Source organism: Dipodomys spectabilis, unplaced genomic scaffold, assembly GCF_019054845.1.
Source record: "Dipodomys spectabilis isolate Male_0828 unplaced genomic scaffold, ASM1905484v1 ptg000274l, whole genome shotgun sequence".
Lineage (NCBI taxonomy): Eukaryota > Metazoa > Chordata > Mammalia > Rodentia > Heteromyidae > Dipodomys > Dipodomys spectabilis.
In genome coordinates, this window is record NW_024870951.1 from 2,555,634 (window position 1) to 2,570,682 (window position 15,049).

Below are 15,049 nucleotides of genomic sequence, written 5' to 3' on the forward strand. Positions count from 1 at the left end.
GAGGAAGCTTTCTCTTCAACATGAAACTTGGGGGCCCAATGTGGTAATACTGACTGGCCCCAGGGGGAGGAGAGGAGGCCCCTTGAGCCAGGCCTTCAGCTCACAGCAACCACATTCACACCTACGTGGGGAATTGAGTGCCACAGAGCTGGTCAGCTGCTGGACAGAGATCTTTGAGAAGATAAGCATTCCAGAGGCCCTGGAGTCCAGCGAGTACATAGTGGCTCACATCCTCAGAGCCAAAACAGTTAAGTATGGTGGCACCAGGAGGGGGTAATAGGGAGGAGGGAGAACTGAGGGAGAGCTACATCAGGATTCGTCCCTCCTCCCCCACAGAGGATTCTTACCTGAATCAGATGGGACTTTTCTGTAGTATTGTCATAGACAGATGCTCATTTATTTATCCAACAAACCATTACAGTGTGCACTAGGCTCTGGGGGATCATAGACCATGAAAAGTTCCAGTACTGGTTCCACAGCCCATGAAGAAACCTTGGCTTGATCTGGATGCCAGTGCTTCAAGCCTGTCATCCTAGCTATTTAGGAGGCTGAGATCAGAGGATTGAGGCTTTTGGCCCGGGCAGGGAAGCCTGTAAGACACTTGTCTTCAATTAACTACCAAAAAAAAAAAGAAAACCCGCCAGAAATGGATGTGTGGCTCAAGCCATAGACTGCTAGCCTTCAATAAAAAGGCTTAGGGACAGCACCTAGGCTCCAAGTACAAGGCTCAGGACTGGCACAAAGAAAGTAAAGACAGAGAGGAGGGAAGGACAGAAGGAGGAAAAGAGGAAAGGAAGGAAGGAGGGAGAACATGCAAGCCTTGGTTTGGAGTCCCTGCATCAGGGAAGCTAATTATTCACAATCTCTGTGGGGACAGTTTCAGAGCCTAAAGCCAGTATGTAGGACCAAGCCACTGACCCATCAGCAACTTCATGACAGCCAGGAGCTGTGTGGTCACCGACTGTAGAGGGAACCAGCCTCGGGTAGAACCTAGGACTCAGGGTGGGTCAGCAGGTTTCAATTATCCCCAGCCTCATCGAGTTTATTTTCTGGTCAGATAAGAAGAAAGTTTCCAAGGGCTATTGAGGTATTGGGGTGAGAGAGTTTCAATGGGAGGTCAAGGGATAAGCAGGAATTTGAACAGGGAGGATGGTCCCAGGTCAGGTGTGTCAGGAAATTAGAGACATGACCTCACCTGACAAAATAGGCTACCAGCCTTTGATTCAGCCACACTGCTATTAAAAGTCCTGGCACCTTGGGTTCATCATTGAAGACCTGGCGGCCGTTCACTGCAGGATGCCTGTGCAGTACATCCTTGGGTACTAGGACTTTCCAGGGCTCAATCTGATGATACCACCCCTGGTGTTGATTCCTTCACCAAAGACTGAGGTCAGCATGCCACTGCCACAGGACAGCCTGGGAATTAGGGCAGGAAATGGGTCTCTTGGCTGGCTCAGCTTTTTGTATAAATGGCAGATCTGGGATTCAGTGATGGCAATCTGGAGGTGGGGGAGAACTGGGTAGAGGTTGATGGGAAAACCAGAGGCACTGGGCTCAGAGCAGGGTGGTTTCTTTGATAATACTCACAACATAGGAACATTTCTGGGATAGAGCAGCCCTTTTCACTTCTCCAGGAAGGACCTAGTTCTCCCTAGTCTCCTTCCCTTGACCAGGAAACACTTTAGTTCTCATATCTTGTGGTTAGATAACTAGCCCTTACCTCATTGACCAGTGCTGAGGCAGGACAGTGAGAGATCCTGAGTCTTTGATATTTTCAGGGGATCTTCAGTATGAGATTATACTTGAATGTCCCAACTTGGTGCATGGTCAGTCCCATCTAAGACTGCCATGAAGTAGGACATAGAATGTAGAGAATCAGAGCTGGATGGGGTCTCTTCTGGGAGTCCTGAGTATTATGTGTTAACTTGGAGCTCCCTTATGTCCACCTGCTTCCCTTTCTTGGTTGGGCCTATGCTAGAAAAAGCTTGAAACTAGGGAATGGATCTTATCTTTAATGCTCCAAGATAGCACTATACCATTTGAATCACAGCTCCACTTCCAGCTTTGTTGGGTGTTTAATTGGAGATAAAGAGTTCTCGCAGGCTTTGCTGCTAAGTGGCATCCAACTGCAGTCCTCAGATTTCAGTCTACTGAGGGGAGAGGATGACAGGAATGGAAAAGTATGTTTGGCTGGCTGCCAGTAGCTCATGGCTTTTATCCTAGGTACTCAGGAGGTGAGATCTGAGGATCATGGGTCAAGCCAGCCTGGTCAGGAAAGACCCCCAGACTCTTATCTCCAAGGAATTGCCAGAAAACCAGAAGCAGTGCTGTGGCTAAAGCAATTGAGTGCTTGCCTTAAGCTGAAGAGCTCAGGGCAAGCACCAAAGCCCAGAGTTCAATCCCCTTAACCAACAACAACAAAAAAGAGGTGATTAAATTTTCCGCATAGCAGTGTGTATGGTAGGAAATGCCATGCTGGTCTATAAGACATTCCAGATATGTGAGAGGCTCGATGTTTTGTGTACAGTGGGTCTGATGTCAGTACTGCCAACTTCTCAGGGGTGGGATGTGATCCTAATTGAGGTAGTTCATGTTACTATTCTCAGGGACTGCTGAATCCTTGGGCTATACGTGTGTGTGTGTGTGTGTGTGTGTGTGTGTGTCTGTGTCTGTGTCTGCGTCTGTGTCTGTCTGCCTGTCTATCTGTCTGTCTGTCTGTGTCTGTGTCTGTGTGTGTTTGGAGGTAGAAGAACTGGGCCTTGAACTCAAGGCCTAAATGCTATCCCTGAGATTTCGTGCTCAAAGCTAGAGGTCTGACACTTGAGGCACAGCTCCACATTTAGCTCCTTGGTGGTTCAGTGTAGATAGGAGCTTCAGAAACTTTCCTGTGTGGATGGCTTTGAAAAGTGATCCTCAGACTTCAGCCTCCTGAGTAACTAGGATGACAGACAGGAGCGACCCGTGATGGCTTTGTGTATGTGTGTGTGTGTGTGTGTGTGTGTGTGTGTGTGTGTGTGTGTCTGTGTGTGTGTGTGTAGAAGTTGGTTGTAACAAGGAGTGCTGGACCCTTTGCTAACTTCTAAACGCTGTCTTTGGGGGCAGCATGGACTTTGAGGCTGAGGTCTGGGGGCCTGGAAGGGTAAGACGCTTGAAGGGGACTTAGCACCGTTAAATTATAAGATCAAGGGAACTTTGTGCCCTGGAACTGTCTACTCCCGTGGGCCTGGTTAGTGGAAGAAGGAGTGTGGGAGGATTTGGAGGTGGGGTCCACAAGGGATGGCTCCCCAGGGGGACAGATAATGTGGTCAGCATTTAGTAAGGCTTTGAGTCCTGTTAGTATAGAACAAATTGGCATGGGTCAGACTCTGGGTCTTCTCAGCATGACATCTGGTGGGCAAGGCCAACCCTACTTTAAATCTTGACCTGTATTCTTCAGATCTTAGCCTCCTGAGTAGGTAGGGTTATAGGCCTGAGCCTCTGGCACCGGGCCTCAGATTCTTTTTGGTATATTAGGGTTTGAACTCAAGAGCTTAGGCTTTCCAGTCAGGTCTTCTTCCATGGGAGCCAAGCCTTTCTCTCTTGGGCATTTCTGAAATATAGATTTCATATATGCTCAGGCTTGGCTGGATCATGGTCCTCCTGTGACAGGCATGCGTCACCATGCATGGTCCTCTGTAGTTGGGATGGTAGATATATAGCACCATGCTCAGTCATCGGTTTAGATGACTGTCCCAAACTCTTTGTCCACAGCAGCCGATTCTTGACCACAGTTGAAGCTCTGGGTTTGGCCTCGAACCATTGGTCCTCAGTCTCCTCACAGGACAGTTGTGAGGAAACGAGGGATCAATACAAGGGGAACTCTAGGGCAGGACCAGGCCTAAAGGGAACGGTCATCAGATAAGTTTCTTGGCAATTCTGTGAGCATATAAGAAGAAGATACCTGGAAAGCACTCAGAAGGGGCTTGTTATTTATCATGCTACAGGTATGGAATTATGAAACAAAACATGGATCTCTTTCATCCTTACCCTATCCCCATGAAGAAGGGGATCCTTCACTGTTCAGCTTTGCAGCTGGGGAAAATGAGGCACGGAAAAGCTTGGTGACCTACTCATGACCCCCAGATGACAGGAAGCTCGGCCTGACTTGTCTGCCATGCTCCCTAGGACAATGGGTGCTATTCAGTCCATTTCTTGTGGTGGGAAGTCCACTTATTGTCAGTCGTGAGGCTTGAACTCACAACTGTGAGTGCCTGCGCACTGTCCCCAAGCTGCTCAGATAAAGTTTAGGGCTCTACCACTTGAGCCACAAGACCACTTCTGGTTTTCTGGTGGTTCTTTGGAGATAAGTGTCTCACAGACATTCCTGCCTGGGCTGGCTATGAACCACGATCCTCATATCTCAGCCTCCTGTGTAGTTATCATTGTAGGCCTGTGCCACTGGCATCCAGCTTAAGTGTAATTCTCTCTCTCTCACTCTCTCTCTCTCTCTCTCTCTGTTTCTCTCTCTCTGTCTCTCTCTCAGTAACTTGTTGAAATGGTGCTGGAGGAGGTGCCTCAGCATCTCCATGTGGCTGGGACCCAAGGTGACCCTCTTATTCTGGAGTTAGGCTGTGGGTCAGGAGCTTTCTTACTTGGCCTGTTGAACTAGCTCCCTTACGGAAGCCCCTCTGTGCCCGGGGTAAACCAGTGATGGTTACTTGTTGTCAATCTGTGTGGTGAGTACTTCCTCACTACCCTTTGCTAAGACAGTTAAAGGAATGTGGACGAGGAGGCATCTCATTGTCCAACTGCACACTATCCTGAGCCTCTGATCATCACTGCCACCTATCTGGCCAGACCCTTATTATAAGAAACCGAATTCACTCTATGTCTACTTCACATTGCTGTAGGGTGTCGTTTCGGGGAGAGGGGACAGTGTGCAGAGGAAAGACCCCAGATCTGATACCTCCTGGGGGACATTTGTTCTGTGACAGCGTGAAGTCATTGCTTTGGATAAGGAGGAAGCCGGCATCAGACTGAGCCGGAACAATGCTCAAAGGTAGGTAGGCTATTGAAGCATCAAACCCACCCATGTCTGCTTCCCACTCACAACAAGGACGTTGCAATGCAGGTAGCCCAGCACTGGCCCTAGGGGACTATAAATGGATGGTGGCGGTCAGGTGCCAGTGGCTCTCGCCTGTCATCCTGGCTATTCGGGAGGCTGAGTTCTGATGGTTGTAACTCAGAGCCAGCCCAGGGGAGTCTCTGAGATTTTTTTTTGGTCTTGACATGGCTCCTGAACTCTGGGACTGGGCACTGTACCTCATCTCTGCAGCTCAAGGTTAGCGCTCTGCCACTTGAGCCACAGCATCACTTCTGGCTTTTTGTCTTTTTGCTTATGTGGTGCTGAGGAATCGAACCCAGGACCTAAGGCATGCAAGGCAAGTGTTCTACCACTGAGTCTCCTTCCCAGCCCCAAGTTTGTGAGATTCTTATCTCCCATAAACTACCTCCCTCCTCCTCCTGAAAAAAGCCAGGTTTGGTGCTGTGGCTCAAGTGATAGAGCCTTGGCCTTGAGTAAAAGAAGCTCAGGGATGACACCGAGTCCCTGAATCCAAGACCTGGGACTCTTAAAAAATAAAACAAATGAATAGTGGGCACTTGTTATCTTACAATCAAAATGGATGCATTCATTCTTCTCTCTGGTACTTGTAGCCAAAGGTAAGATGCTTCCCTTGATGTTCCTCTAAACCTCTCCTTCTCTCTATTATCACCCTGGCTTCAGTTGCAGGATAGAATTCAGATCATCCCACTTGATGTGACCTTAAGTACCCTCCCCTACCCATCTTTTGATGGTGGGGATCATGGATGTACTCAACACTGGGTGAAAGAAGCACCAGAGAGGTGGGGGTAGGTATCCCTGAAACTCATACTCACACACACACACACACACACACACACACACACACACACACACTCACCTAGGCCAACTCTGACTAGCCTTTTCCCAAGACACTTTATCTCCTTGGATTAACTGACCTAGGAGAGGAACTTGATCCCCTATAAATGACTATTTTAACTAGGGCTTGCTAGTTGACATGAGATAAACAGAAGCTCAAAGGAAAGGTTCTGGAGCCTGTCTGGCTCAAGCTCACACTTGACATCCTGGTTCCTTGGTAGGCAGAGATCTGAGGAACAAAGATGGAAACCAGCCATAAGCTGGAAAGCTGATAAGACTCTTCTATGCATGGAACCACCAAAAATCCAGACTTGGAGCTGTTGCTCAAGTGGTAGAGTAGCAGACTTGAGCATGAAAACTCAGAGAGACAGCTCCCAGATCCTCAGTTCAAACCCACACAAGAATTGGCCCCATTTGCTGCCCCAGACTGCCTGTGTCTCAAGTGCTCTCTCACAGAATGTGATACTGCACTGATCCCTGGGTAGTTTATCAGTGCCTTCAGAAATTGGGTGGTGAAAGCCAGGCCTTCACCTTTGTGCGTTCTCAACCACACCAGCTAGAGGCAGAGCATGACAAGGCCAGCAGCCTGCAGAACGGAGAAGATCCCCCTCTGCCAGGGTGATTGGAGCGGGCTTCTTAGAGGCAGCACTTGAAAGGGGGTCTTGCTTAACAAGAAGGATGTGATAGGAAGCACAGAGAGAAAAGATGCCATAGATAAAGGACAACATAGCGGAGCCTGTTCTTTTCCAGCCAGGGCTGCTGTTTAGAAATTCGGTAAAGATGGGCAAGGCTGTCTCAAGACAGGCCCAAGGAGTCACAGAAGAACAGCTATCCAATGTTGGGATTTTATCTTAGCAGTAGCAGGAAACTCTGTGTTCAATTACTAGGTCCCGCATACACAGAAAAAGCCAGAAGTGGTACCATGGCTAGGGTGGAAGAATGCTCACCTCAAGCAAAAGAAGCTCAGGGACAGTGCCTCAACCCCAAGTTCAAGCCCCAGCACTGTCAACGTAAAACTGCACTCCAAGGGACCTGGGTGACAGGTGGATAGCTGTGCCTGTAGCTCTTAGTAGATCCATCCATGCTTTGTGTCTCCTTCTATGACAGAGGGGATCTGGACACTCTTTCTGCCCTGGGCACCCCTGGACCCAGTTATCAGCAACCCTCCCAAAGTCTTCCACTGGGACATGGAGCAGCTGGCCCCAGAAATTCTCAGGTACCGATTGGGTGTGGCGGGAGGATACAGGGCAGGCCTCAGAAGTCCTAGTAGGTCTGATCTGCCCCAGACATCCAGGCCATTGAGAGGAAGCAGATGGGAGCTTAGAAAGCGATAGTGATGTGAAGGGGGCCCTTTAATGCCCATGGCCCTCCCCAGATTCTGAGCCTCCCTTTGCTGTCTCTGAGGGAGGTAGAGGATTTTCTAGGTGGTAGTGTCTAGAGGAGGACTAGTTGGAAATTTTAAATAATGAGACACCATAGGCCATGTGCTGATGGCTCATCCTGGCTACTCAGGAAGCTGAGATCCAGAGGGTCTTGTATCCCTGCACAGGGTGGAAAGTCCAATGAGAGTCTCATTTCTAGTCTCCAACTGGAAGTGGTACCATGGCTCAAGTGGAAGGGCACTGGCCTTGGGCAAAAATCACCATCATGGACATACACAAGCCCTGATTTCAAGACCTTCATCCAAAAAAAAAAAAGAAAAGAAGAGAAAGAAAGACACCCCTTGCTTGGCAGAGATGGTGAAGGAGTGGGGTTGCTGTGATCCCAACCACAGCAGGCTCTGGGACACCAGGCTCTGGCCTCAGTGTACAGCCATTACTAAGGACTCCCCAAGTTTGCCCGAGTGTGAATTTACAGCAGGGTGTGCATTGTCTTTCCAAGAACTGCAGAGGTTGTGGCCTGTCTCAGGCAGGGATTGGGCGAATGGAAGCAGGTATGGGAGAGTAATGTCAATTATATTCTCTCCAACATAGGAAGAATGTTTTTGGATGCTGGTGTCAAGGTCTGAAATTGTAGGGTTACATGTGCTTTATGGCCTGACAAGTTGTGTTTCCCTGGTTGTAAGAAGGAGGCTGAAACTGGGCACTGCCAGTGTCTCACAACTGTCATCCTAGCTACTCAGGAGGCTGAGATCTGAGGATCATGGTTCACAGCCAGCTTGGACAGGAAATTCTGTGAGATTTTAACTCAAGTGAACCACCAGAAAAATGGAAGTGGTGCTGTGGCTCCAGTGGTAGAGCACACACCTTCAGCTGAAGAGGTGAGGGATGACAAGCAGGCCCAAAGTTCAAACCCCATTACCGACGACCAAAAATAATATGGCTGAGTTTTCCTCATAGCGGTGTGTACAGTAGGAAATGCCATGCTGTTTTATGAGCCATTCCAGATGTGTGAGAGACTCTGAGTTTTGTCAACATTTGGTCTGATGAGGGTAGTGCCATCTTCTCGGAGGTTGGGATGTTCAGTTGCTCAGGGATTGCATGGTGCCCTTCCTCAGTAGCAACCTTGTCTTTAGCCCCCTATCATGGTCTACAATGAGTCCTAAATTGCCAGAGAACTGCATATTCCAGCTTTCCCTTGGAACCCATGTCAGGCTGTGCGTATCTATTTCCTCATACAGAGGATTCTGGGTCAGCAGTGCCGGCTGGCATATGTTCTCTCCTGCCTCTGGCGGGTCAGGGTCAGTCATGCTGTGTCCTGTCCTTTTCTAAGATGTGCCCCTTGCTGCATGTCCCACGCACAGCAGGCTGGCAGTGGAGTGGGGGAAGGGTGGTTGCCAGTGGCTCTGGCCAACTTGACCTTGATAGCTGACTGAAGGCTCCCAAATCAAGAATAATCTGGGGCTACATACGAGGTAAGGCCAAGGTGGCTTGGATGTATTGTTTGATGTCTAGGAAATGTCAACATACCTTATCATAGGCACATCTATCTTCTGGCCCCAGCTGGGCCTCTCAGGTCCTTCTAGACAATTCTGGATGCCCAGAATGGAGAGTAATATACTTTAGATTCCAGGGCCAGGGAACTGGGGGATGAGAGATTGGTGTGGCCAGTACCTCACTGTTTTGGGGCATTAGTTTTGACCTGGATGAGCTGAGCTAGAAATGGGGGCAGTCATGAGTCATAGTCACAGTAAACTCTCAAGCCAGATCAAGTGGTTTCTCCCTAAGTCCTTCTTGGGCTGAGGGGTTTGGGCCATGGCAGTAAGTTCCACGGAACCTGCCCCTCGATCTCAATACGGGGCCACAGGATCCAGGGAAGGACACTAGGAATGGTCCTTTGTAGTCGGCCCAAGATTGCAGACCTTCATCTGCCCCCCTTCCTCAAGCACTGTTGAGGAAAGCAGGGCACCGAGCCCTCAGACTCCTTGGATAGTGACTGCTACAAACAGCAGCCAGTTGGCTGTTGATTCCTGAGCCTACAAAACTTTCATGAGCTCAACTCAACACCTGCTCAAGGTCTGAATGACAAATTTGCACTCTCTTGTGATTCTCCTGTGACTGGGCATTATTTGCTGTGATATCTTGCAGCTCCTGCCCTCCTGGCCCAGATCCGTGGTCTGAGACTGATTTACTACTCGGGTCCACATTGCATCCACGACGGATGCCATTCTGATGATCTTCATTACCCAAGGCTCGATACTTCTCTGATACTGTTGCCTGCTCTGTAGGCAATGGCCTCCAAACAAGCTGCTACCAAGACTTGTAGGACACCTAGACATTAGGAAGCACTCAGGGGCCTACTGGAATATACTCTGTGTAGAGCTACAGAATAAGGTCCAAGCAGGCCAGGTGTTGGTCATGGGGCTTGAACTCTGGGCCTGGGTGCAGTCCCCCAGCTCTTCACCTTACCACGTGAGCCACAGAGCAAATTCAAGTTTTCTGTAGGTTCCTTGGAGATCAGAGTCTCCCAGACTTTTCTGCCTGGGCTGGCTTTGAAACGTGATCATCACATCTCAGCCTCCTGAGGATCTAGGAGGACAGGCATGAACCACGTGTGTCTGGATGATCTGGCCTTACACCACAGTGGACTAGTAGCTCCTGAAATCATTTCTTTAATTTTCCTGTGCTAGGATTGGGGCTTGAACTCAGGGTCTGGGCTCTGGTCTCTAAACTTTTTCCTTCAAGGTTACTACTTTACCACTTGAGCCACAGCTCCATTTCTGGATTTTGGTAGTTAATCGGCAAGAAGAGTCTCATTAACTTTCCTCTCCTGAGCTGGCTTGACCCTTGATCTCTATCTCAGTCTCCTGAGTAGCTTGGATTTACAGGGGTTGAGCACCTGGTGGCATTGGGCTATAAGCTTTTTTAAAGCAAGAGTTTTTCCCTGTATTTGCTCTGACTCCTCCATGCAAAGGAGGCCTGAGGGTCAGGAGCTGTGAAAACAGGTTTCTAGCCACAGGAAATGGCTTTGGATCCCTAGTGAAAAACCCAGCTAATCGTCCCCCTGGGCGCCATTCTGGGACCTCATCCTCTTCCCTGTGACTCAGGTCAATGTTGACCCAGCTTTGAATTTCCTGCCTGCTTTTTCTGAAGCCAAAGCACCTTCATATCACTCACACCACCTGCTCTACAGCACACCAGAGAACCTTTGCCCATGCTATACCTTCTTCCTGAGGCACTCTGGCTTGTACCCACATATTAGAACTACTATGGGATTTTGGCACTGGCTATAACACTTCCTGGAGCAAGTCTTTCCTTCCCTTCTCCATCTTTTTTTTTTTTTAATATTGAGTTGCTAGAGATGGAATTTGTGCAGGCTGACTGGCAAATGATCTATATTGGTGTGTTTGTGTGTGTGTGTGTGTGTGTGTGTGTGTGTGTGTGTGCCAATCCTGGGGTTTGAATTCAGGGCCTGGATGCTATCCTATCCCTGAGGTTTTGTGCTCCAGGCTAGCACTCTACTACTTGAACAACAGCTCTACTTCTGGCTTTTTGTGTGTTTAATTGGAGAAAAGTGTCTTAAATTGACTTTCCTACTTGCAATTGGGATCCTGAGATCTCTTCCTACTGAGTAGCTTACAGGGGTAAGCCACCAGCACCTGCCCCTTATCTATAACCTCTGCCTGCCTCTGAGTCCCAGAAGAATATGTCTCACCAGGCTCAATTTTTTTGCCATTCTTGGTGCTTGAACTCAAAGCTCATACTTGAGAGAAACTCTAAACCTGTGAAGACTGTGACAAGTGTTTCCATTTAATTATATATCATGTTTCAACACTTAATATAATGAAAAATGAGTCAATGTCCTAAATTATTAGGTATAATTTTATAATAGATGTGCAAAATATAATATTTTGTGTATAATATTACAATAATCAATAAATGAATCAAAAAATAACATACAAAATCAATAATAAAATCCATAATATGAAATTAACATACATATATGATATGTTATTTCTTTCTTCTCTTAAGAAGAAAGAAGGATGGCCAATAAACACATGAAGAAATGCTCAACCTCCCTAGGCATAAAAGAAATGCAAATCAAAACAACATTGAGATACCACCTCACCCCAGTTAGAATGGCAAAAATCAAGAACTCTAATAGCAACAGATGCTAGAGGGGATGTGGACAGAAGGAAACCTTACTTCATTGTTGGTGGGAGTGTAAACTTTTCCAACCACTCTGGAAGGTAGTATGGGGGTTCCTCAAAAGACTCCACATAGAGCTCCCCTATGACCCAGCAGTCCCACTTTTGGGCATTTACCCTAATGTTTACAAACAAGACCACACTAAAGCTACCAGCACAACTATGTTTATTGCAGCATTATTTACCATAGCTAAGATCTGGGACCAACCCAGATGCCCCTCAGTAGATGAATGGATGAAGAAAATGTGGTATATATACACAATGGAATTCTATGCCTCCATCAGAAAGAATGACATTGCTCCATTTGTTAGGAAATGGAAACACTTGGAAAAAATTATATTAAGTGAAGTAAGCCAAGCCCAAAGAAACATAGGTCCCATGATTTCCCTTATTTGCAATATCTAGTATATGTATGAGTCAAGCAGAAAAGGTCAGATGAGGTGATGTTAGGAAAATGAACCCTCAAATATGTATTTTAAATGTTTTTTTCTTTCATGCATTTGTTTCTAACACAATTATAAAATTATTTCTTTGTTGCTTTGTATGTCCCTCCCCCACAGTAAAATCCCTGCTTTCACTGTATTTGATGTTGGTATAATTTGTGGAGGGGAAGGGGAAAAACAAGTCGTTTAAATAAGGATACAGGTGGACCTGTTGAAACAATGAGAAATACAAGTTTTCATGTCAAAAACGAGCTTTACAACTTGGGGGGGGGAGCATTGGGGGGAGGGAAGCATGGGAAGGTATGGGAAGGGTAAACAAAAGGGGAGGCTACAATGCTTGATAAGAAATGCACTCACTATCTTGCCCATGTAATTATATCCCCTCTGTACAGTATTTTCACAATTAAATTAAATAAAAAAAGAATGATATTCCTTCAATGGCGGTATAATAAATACCTAAGAGTTGGTAGGAACATAGATGGCTATGGAACTCTTTACCAATATATATATTTATTTGTGTACCTCCGTCTGCCTATCCATGTATTGCTGTTTTGGCCAAACCTGGGGTCGATCTCAGAACCTGGGAACCACCTGACATCTTCATTGGCTAGAAGCTGCCATGCTCAAACACCCAATCACCCAACTTAGTGCTAGGCACTAAGTTCACATCCTGGCAACGCTAGGAATGATGGAGAACACATCTAACATCTAGATATTATGTGATAGGATGTAAACAATGTAATAAATGGTATAGGTGTCATCAGAGTCAATAAAATAAATTCTAAATAAATGAATGAGCCAAGAAATATAATAAATAACCACACCAAACACATTATGGACTGAAGATCAGTACAAAAGTATAAATCCTATCCTTAAATTATATATAAGGAGGGCTGGGAAGGTGGCTCAGTGGTAGAGCTCTTGCCTTTCATGCATGAGGCCCTGGGCTCGATTCCTCAGCACCACATAAGCAGAACAAAAAGCCAGCAGTGGAGCTGTGGCTCAAGAGGTAGAGCGCTAGCCTTATGGTGAAGAGCTGAGGGACTGCGCCAGGGCCCAGCGTTCAGGCCCACGAGTGGACCACAAAAAAAGTATGTAAGGAGTATCTTTCCAGCCCTGAGGCTTGAATTCAGCCCCCCTATGAAGAGGGAATGGCGGTAGATCCTGAGACACTCATTTCTGGACCTGGGAAGATTCATGGAATGTGATCGATCTCATCCTTGATGATGCATGATACAAGTAGGAAATGATAGGTAAGACTCCTGGGGTATCGATTATTTGTAAAGAAGTTGATGAAGCATGACAATAATCATCACGGTCATGAAATAGAGGCATCAGCAAAGATCCAAGAATCGTTAGTCACACCAATTGGATTCCACCACAGATTACCATCTCCCCTATCCTAATCAAATGTGTACTTATTTGCATACTGCCTTCAGCTTATGAATGGATGACTGTTGTGCTCCCCACTCTACCCTCGGGGGAGGGGGACTCAATGGCAGGTCCCAAAGTCTTGTGTGCTCATGTTGACCCAATCGCCATTTGGTCCTTCTAGGTCCCGAGTTCAGATTTCCTGCCCTGCCAAAATATTCATCTTGATGTCAGAAGTCAATCGTTGCACCCGTTTTCTTTCCTGTGCAAGTCCTGGATCTCAGCTAGAATGGAGAATGCATGGGCCACCTCGTAGCCATGGGAATAAGTTGCTATCCATGTCAGCCCGGTTATACCTGTCATCATATACTCCAGAAAATACACAATACACCCATGAATAGCATACAAAATAAAGAGAATAACTACACTCAATGCACGATGCAGTCCACACGCGGATGTAAATATATATCCCATGTTTCAATGATCATTGAGGACTATTTTGGCCTCCCTGGGGCTCGATCTCAGTTGCTGGGAACGGCCCAGCTCCTTAGTGGCTCACAGTCTGGTGTGATCACGTGGAGCCATTGGTCATTTGGACCTCCTTGGCCCAAAGTTGGAATCCCAGCACTGCCAAAAATTCACTGTGATGTGAGAAGCCAGTTGTTGCACCTGTTTTCCTGTACTGTGAAAGTTCTGGGTCACAGCTAGGAAAGAGAATGTATACGCAACTATATACTCATGGGAATAGGTTGTGATCCAGTTCACCACAGTTATATCTGTCATCCTATACTCAAGGAAATACACAATACATCAATGAATAAGACACAAAACAAATAGAATGACTACACCAAATGCAAGATACCTCCCACCCATATTTGGAAATATATATCCACTGTTTAATTATTAATTTGTGACTATATTGGCCCCCACCAGGGCTCCATCTCAGGTCCCAGGAATGGCCTAGTTCCTTAGTGGCTCATAGCCTGGTGTGCTCACCATGACCCATTCACCAATTGGGCCTGCTAGGCTTTAAGTTCAAATTCCTGCACTACCAAAAGATTCATTCTGATGTGATAAGCCTATCATGGCACATGTTTTCCTGTCCTGTGAATGCCCTGGGTCTCATTGAGGATGGAGAATGCTATATAGGCAACTCTTAGCCATGGGAATAGGTTGTCATCCATGTGACATATGCAATAAAATACACAATACATCCATGAATAAGACAAAATAGAATGAATAACTACACTGAATGCAAGATGCATACCACACCTGTAGGTAAAGAGAAATCCTATGTTTAAAAAGGTGGGCTTGCTATTTTGTCCAGTGCTGCTGCTTCAAATCAGGCCTGCACCAGGCCTGACATTCTAGTCTTCAAAGATGGTGAGATTTCCCTTCCCCCACAGTGCAACAGAGTTACCCAGACCCAAGCTCAAATCCCAGCACTGACAAAAGTTTCTTCCTGATGTCAGAAGCCAGTCGTTGTGCCTTTTATCCTCTCCTGTGAAAGTCCTGGGTCTCAAATATGATGGAGAATGCATAGACAACCCTGTAACCGTCGGAACAGGTTGTCATCCATGTCAGCACAGTTATACCTGTCACCATATTTATTAAAATACACAATACCTCCATGAATTAGAGACAAAATAAGGAGAATAATTGCACTGAACACAAGATGCTGTCCACACATGTATGTCAATATATATCCTA